Below are 8,204 nucleotides of genomic sequence, written 5' to 3'. Positions count from 1 at the left end.
ATGAACTAAATTTACTTATGGTTGAGTGATAAACAAACTTGATGGTTAATTGACTAATATTCTGTGTTACTGCATGTTTGTTATAGCACGTTGTTTTTATAATACTTATTTCAATTCATTATTTCGGCTGACCACTCATTTAGTGATACTAGCTAAGAAAGAGCCTAAAAAAGATTGTCTTAGTGGAACATATTAGAACAATATTTGGTTTTAGATTGGGTTTCTTGAGTTGGGTTTAACGTGATTAAAAAATGATCATGCTTAATCTAAAATTAGTGATGAATTAGATATAGGGATTCACCTTGTAGAGTAATTAGAATCCGAAACGTGTAATGTTATATCTGATGTTAGTATAACAATTAGTCACTATTAAGTTGCATTTAAATATAAGACAGTCAACAAGTGACAACTGAGATACATAAGGATTCTGCCCAGTGCTGTAGTCAATGTTGTAGCAACCGAGCCAACATTATAAAAATAGTCAAAACCATTAAGTGAGTTTAATCACTCAACTACTTCATTCCCTTTGGTTACATCCATGTATTTGCCGTGATATTTTACTTTATTGCATTTTTCTTATTGCGTTTTTATTTAATTATTTCATTAGTTTAATAATTTGTTTAAATTATAATTTAGAACAAAAATTACACTGATAAAATTACTGTAGCAATTACCATAACAAAAATCTTTGTAGAGACGACCTTGAATACTCATCATTATATTACTTGTTATGTACACTTGGATATTAACATCAATAGCATTAGAAAATCTACAGCAAAAATACTGAAATATTGGCTAAATACTCTTATTGGAAAATGCATGATTATAGAGTGAAAACAACAAAGAAAATGGTTTTAAATATTAATAAATGATTCCCTCTTGGTGCTAATGAAGTGAAATCAAAGTCCTATAGTATTTCAATCAACACTAAACTTTTTTTTATTTTAATTTAAACTCGTGGCAAATCAATTACAAATTAATTGATTCTTTAAATTAAGATTCAATGCATCAGTTGAGTTGATTCATTTCTAAAGTTCGGAATTCAAATTCTTGCACGATTTAATCAATCGTAGTTTGCTTTAATTTATTGCTTTGAAATGTGGACCAGATTCAAGTCTTCTGGGCAGATGATAAGGTCAGTTCAAGAACTGCTTGCTGTACGGCATAACGATTCTTTGTTAAATGGAATATCGGTTCAATGTTTTAGTGTCGCAGAGTAGATGACAGCAAGCCTGTGTCAGACAATTATTGTAAGTAAAGCATGTGAATTGCATGTATTCGCTTAAACTATTAAAACATGAAATGACTTCATCCAATGTCATTTAGATAACTTTTTTTTAGAACATATATTTCTTCATATATTTACATCATACAATCAAATAGCTGATAACAATTACTGATATTTACAATCAGATAAATAACTAGGATTACAATTTTATATTAAATTTTATGAAGCACATGCCCAGATAAATAACCCTCACAAATATTCGAGGGATGTAACCTCTACTCTCATTTCACAAGGGAGAAAGACTACAAATTGGCTCCACTCAATCATGCTTAATTGAGGGAGAATTTGAGTACATATGGACTTAAACCGTTGTTCTTACATTTGTCAAAACAAGCAGTCCACCAGTCGGCCTTCAATGCCATTTAGATTACTAAAGTAACTTACATGTTTCACACATAAGGCAAGTCTTCAAGAAGCTATTGAGGTAGTTATAAGCATGAGAAGTCTTTGGTTTTGCTATAACAGACAAAGATTCAAACTGGCACGTGAACTGACTTGTATTATGCTTTTGGGCTTGTATATAAAACTCTAAAGCTTTATCTTCAATTCATCATATTGATTGTAACATTCTCTTGAAGCTTGTAAATTGATACGACAAGTTTAATAAAGCTACAACTTTATTTCTCGGGAGGATGCAGGCTATCTTGGCTGAACCTCTATAAGATTTTATAATACTATGATCTATTCATTAGTTTTTAGTTCTTGATACAATTATCAATGTGAGGTGTATGATCTTTGGGTTTTAGATTGCATTACATCTTATCTTATATTTAACAAACTGGTATTAAAGCTATATATATCTGATTCTTGTTTCAAGAATGGCTACTTAGAATTTGGTTGTTGAGAAATTTACTAGGGGAAATGACTTCCCTCTATAAAGGCTTAAAATGAAAGCCTTGCTTATATATCAATTGATTGAAGAAGTCTTAAGAGACATCAAGAGTGCAAAGAAATCCAGCAAGATCAAAGATAAAGACCTTTAAGACGCTTTAGATAAAGCATAGGGGAAGAAACCGGTTTTGAGTCTTGGTAATGGAGTTCTTAGAGGTAGGTAATTAATCAAACTACTGTTGTTGGCCTATGGAAGAAACTGGAAGACTTTAGTAAAAAAATCTCTCACTAAGACACTATGTGCAAAAGAAGACTTATAAATTCTCCATAGAGGAAGGCAGCCCTTAATTCTCTCATATTGGTACCTTTAATGAGATCATACTAGATATCAATGTAAAGCTTGATGATGATGATAAAGCTATAATCCTTTTTATCTTCATTACCACCATCTTATAAGGATTTTGTTGATAAAATGTTAAATTGGGGGACAATATTGGATTTTACAGGATGTTAAAGAATATTTAAGTTCAAATGAGATCACAAAGAAACTTGAAATCGTCGGTAGTAAGGTTTGACAACAAAAGGATGAACAGAAAAGAGAGATAGCAGAAAGGAAAGAAAAATGGGAGAACTAAATCCAAGAATAAGAATTTGAAATGCTTCTAGTGGCACAAGGAAGGCCATTTAAAGAGGACTACTCTAAGAGCAAGAACAAACAAAATGAGACAATAGAAAAAAAAATGTTAATGCTACAATGGCTTATGAATTAAAAAAAAAGATGGATATGACTCAGCTTGATTATTGTGGCCTCTGGTAACCAAACTGAAGGTAGATAATTCTTAATTCCAGTTGTATTTACCCTACATACTATAATAGACATCTTTCTACTAGTGATATTCATATGATAGTGGTAAAGTGACGATGGGTAATAATCCCTCCTAAGAGGTGATTAGAATTGGCTACAAAAGGCTAAAAATGTCCAATGGTATAGTTAGGGAGTTAATAAATGTCAAGCATATGAAAGAACATAAAAGAAACTTAGGGGGCGTTTGTTTTCATATTTGATATTTGAATCGGTTTGAAATTTTTAAAGTCTGAATGGGTCTAAATATAAATATTTGAATCACATATTTTTTTAATATTTGAATTTAAGTTTAATATTTGAATTCAAGTGGCATCTTTTTGGTTTTATAAATAAAAATATCTCAAACATGGTTATTTGACGTTTATGTCCTTACAAAAAGGGAAATAGATTTTACAGTTCAAGAAATAAATATATTTTATAGAGATAATTTTCGAATAAAAAATTTATTTTTCATTCAAACTTTTTCCCATTTACATGAGAGTGACAAATGGTTACAACAGACAATAAAATTTTAGAAAATATATGAAATAAATAAAATTTTAGACTTCAGAAGTTTAACAAACAACTCCTTGATCTCTCTGATTATGTTAGACAAAGCAGATAGAGTTGAAGCCAATGTGTTAAAGATCATTAAGGGGTCAATGGTAATGATACAAGGTGATACGGTAAATAGCTTATATGTGTTACAAGTACAGCCAAAAACAAATGATGTAAATATTACTTTTAACCAAATTCAAGATAAGACATTTCTACCGCATCTCAGATTGGGACACATAAGTGAAAAAAGGGCTGAAAGAATTAGAAAACCAGAGAGCTCTAGATAATGAGAGAATAAGTTCTTTAAGGTTTTGTGAGGAGTTTATCTTATGCAAGTCCTCAAGAACTAAGTTTAAAAATGCAGTGCATATGACAAAAGGCAATTTAGATTGCATACACTCTAATTTAGGGGACTGTCATAGATAGATTCATTAGATGAGGCAAAATAATTATTTTCTTTGATTGATGACTACTCTAGGATGGTTTGCATTTATACTTTAAAGAGCAAAGATCAAGTCTTTGAAAGTTTTAAGAATTAAAAAGTCTTAATTGAAACTCAAACTAGTAGAAAAGCCAAAGGGCTCAGGGTTGATAATGGGTTGGAGTTTTATCATGGGCAATTTGATGATCTCTATGCTAAAAATGTCATTTCTAGACCCAAAAAAAAAAACATTCAAGCATACTCTTCAATAAAATGGCTTGGCAAGAAAGGCTAAGTAAGACTCTAATGGACGAGTCAGATGCATGTTGCTCATTCCAAGTTGCCTAAGTTATTGTGGCTTTGGTGTGCTAACTTATAGCCACCAAGGTGTATAATAAGCAGGGATGTAGTCTTTAGTGAAGTTAAGACATTGAACAATCAAGCTATAGTTAAAGATGATATATAATTAATTACAAGAATCTTATTTAAAGTAGAGTTATTTGAGAATGAATCTTATAATGCAGATGATAAAGAGCAAAAACAACAAGAAGATAAGGACATCAATGAAACTAATGACAAATTAGTTGACCAAGTTACTGTCAAAGACTACTGACTTACAAGAGATAGGTTGAAGAGAAAAATAAAGGCACCTATTAGATTGGGATATGCAGACCAAATTGCAATGCTTTAACAACAGCATATGAACTAGACCAAAAGGAACCAAAAACTTATAGGAAAATTGTTGGACAACATTTAGATTAATGGCTTAAAGTAATGCAAGATGAGTTGGAATCTCTTAACAAAAAATGGTACTTGGGAGCTTATTCAAAAACCAAAAAAGAAGAAAATAGTGGGTTATAGATGGAGTTTTAGAATATAAAAAAAGAATTCTTAGGATTTACACAGAAAAAGAGGATTGGCTTTACATAAAAGTTTTAACCAATTGTTAGACATGCCTTTATCAGAATTATCTGAGCACTTGTGGTTGTCAAAGACATGCATCTTGAATAAACAGATGTCAAAATAATTTTCTTGTATGGCAAGCTTCATCAAGAGATTATGATGTCATAACTTGAAGGCTTTATCGATTCTAAGAATCTAGATTGGATTTGCCTATTGAAGAATTCAGTTTATGGCCTCAAGAAATCACCTTAATAGTGGCACCTAATGTTTGACAGTTACTTGCAGAAGTTGGAAATTTATAGATGTAATCTTGATTGTTGTGTTACTTCAAATGGATTAATTATGAAGACTTGATCCATATTATATTGTATGTTAATAACTTAGGAGTGAATTTGAGATGAAAGACCTTGATTTAGCAAATAAGATACTTGGAATGGAATTGATAAGGAATAAGAAGGATAAGATTTTGTTTCTTTCTAAAGAAAGCTACACAAACAAAGTCTTAAAGAAGTTTGAGATGACTGACACCAAGCCAATATAGACTCCTTTACTAGCACACTCCAAATTATCAAGTCAACAATGACTGAAGACTAAGTTTGAAAAGTCTGAAATGAAAAATGTTCCATATATAAGTATTGTAAATTGTTTAATGTATGCTATGATGTTGACTAGGCTAAATATCTCATATAATATTAAAATTGTTAGCATATTGTTGTAGATTTTCTAATACTATTGATGACAATGTGCAAATGTACACAACAAGTAATATAATGATGAGTATTTAAGATCATCTCCACATAGATTATTTTTATGGGAATTGCTACAATAATTTTATCAGTGCAATTTTTTTTTCTAAACTAGAATTAAAAAAAAATTAAACTACTGAAATAATTAAATAAAAACGCAATAAGAAAAATGCAACAAAGTAAAATATCACGGCAAATACAATGATGTAATCAAAGGGAATGGTGTAACACCCCAAATCTAACACGTGTGGAGCACGTGAAGAAGGAGGTTACTCACAAATCATAATCTATACTCATAAGTTTCAAACTGAAATACTTCTAATTTTATTCAAACAAAAAAATTACAAATTCAAACGTCTAATACTAAATAATCTCTCCCGAGGACATAAAAAATAATAACAAAAGTCTCAAACTCCAAATTACACGTTCATAATAGAAGTAACTAAATAGAAATACAAGTCTATTCCTCCTCTTATTTGAATAGCAACGGAAACAGAAAATTACTAACTCCAAAGCTAAGCGCCCCTCTCAAAGAAACTTAATCTGCAAAAAGTAATGACGAGAGGTGAGCCGTCAACTCGGTAAGTAAAGCCATTTCTAACATACTAGGCCTATCGATACAAAAAAAATATTGCAAGCCTTCTTTTGTTTAAAACATATATCATAATCCATAAATTTCATAAAACGATATATCACGATAACATAACATAAATTCTTAATAATTCAGAATATTCAAAAGCATATTTACTTACGAAGCAAATTATATAATACGTATACAGAAAACAAAAGGTTAGCTCTTGTCACATAGTGTCACTTATAGTCCCGGTGACCCGGCCAGAAACAGAATCAGAATATCATGTGCACACTCAGAACAGAAACCCAGTACTAGTCCAGACAGATATATCGTATATTACGATCAGAATCAGAATCAGAATAACTATGGACAATGAGCCAAAACATTAGGAATCTCATACAATCATCAATAATCGAAATCATACATGGGTACAAAACATTCGTATCAGATTTATAAAAGTTCATAACAACAATTTAGGCTTGCATAACATTTTAAGGATAAAATCATAAAAGATTGTCATGTCATAAAATCATTTACATATTAAAAAGCATTCATAAAATACTTTGTCAAAAGAATTTAACTTAAAAACATTTACATAAAACTAATTTTATTATCAAAATCAATTAATCCTTTAAGTAGTATAAAAACATTTATACTCAACATACTTATACATATCTAGTATACCAGGAATGAAATTACTTACCTCGACAAATGAATGAATAAACGCACCTCTAAGTTTCTAAGAGCCTCAATCGCCTTCAATACCTTAAACAAATACAAGATATGACAATCAATAACTTATTCTAAGAATCTGATTTTCTAATTCGTACCCGTACAGGTCTGATTCTCAGAATTTTAACTCTTAATCTAAGACTCAGAATGATATAATATCCAATGGAACTATTCTGGACATCCATTAGTACCCCATGTAAAATTTACAAGAGGATCCGGTATCAAAAACATTTTAAAACCTATTTACTACTCAGCAAATTCGAAACTGTTTTCACATAATCTAAACCAAACAGAACGGGTTCCGTGATTTTTATAAAATAAAATACTAATCAGAAAATTATGAAATTAAGACTACGAATCCTAGACACATATATTAACATACATATAAACTTTCAGAATTTTCCGAGACTATTTGGTGGTACAAATAGTCTTGTGAATCTGATCACAATACTGGAATCGTAGTTTTCCAGTGCAGTGGTTTCTATTTCCAAAATACGTATAAAATTGAAAACGAAGTCGAATTTAATGAAATAAAATTTAATCAAGAAGCCCTACATGTCTAGTTTCCAGAAATATAAATTTTATAAGAAAATTCGTTCAGAAAACATAGCTTTAAATTCGAGATACTCATGCTGTCCAGAATTATCATGTGCTTAATACGTCAAGGATTGATTAACTAAACTCATAATAAATCAAAACCCTAAGCAAAGCCTAAATATATTCTAAATCATGCATTAAGATCTACAACCTTCTAGAATCATGCCAATATAAACCCTAGCTAGATAGAGTGATTAGAAATCTGTTGAGAACATGGAGAATAACTTACTCGTCGCTTTGATTCTGTCCTAAACAAATGTTTGAATCCTAAGATTTGGGTAGGAGCGTAAAGAGCAGCAGAGAAGAAGAATAAACGTTGTGAACTTAGGGTTATGGAAGGGGAAAAAGTATGCATTTATAGGGGATCTTAAGAAACCCTATTTAATAAGGAAAAATAACTCTTTTCCAAAATTATCTCATAAATAACCTCTATTTAATTAGTACCCCTTTCTTAATAAGGGTTATAGGCCACCCATAATTGTCAATGAAAGCCCAATTTCCATAATTTAATATGTATGGGAATTTGTGGCGTTACAATTTCTCCCCTCCTAACAAAAATTCCGTCCTCGAAATTAAAAGGTTACCTTATGCATGGAAGAGTTGAGGATACTTCTCCAACATTTCTGCTTCTCGCTCCCAAGTGGCTTCATCAATAGAATGATTCATCCATCGTACCTTCACTAGGGGAATAACTCTATTCCTTAATACTT

This window comes from Citrus clementina, unplaced genomic scaffold (assembly GCF_000493195.1).
Source record: "Citrus clementina cultivar Clemenules unplaced genomic scaffold, Citrus_clementina_v1.0 scaffold_1, whole genome shotgun sequence".
In the NCBI taxonomy this organism is placed as follows: Eukaryota; Viridiplantae; Streptophyta; class Magnoliopsida; order Sapindales; family Rutaceae; genus Citrus; species Citrus x clementina.
Note: the sequence above shows the minus strand (reverse complement) of the source record.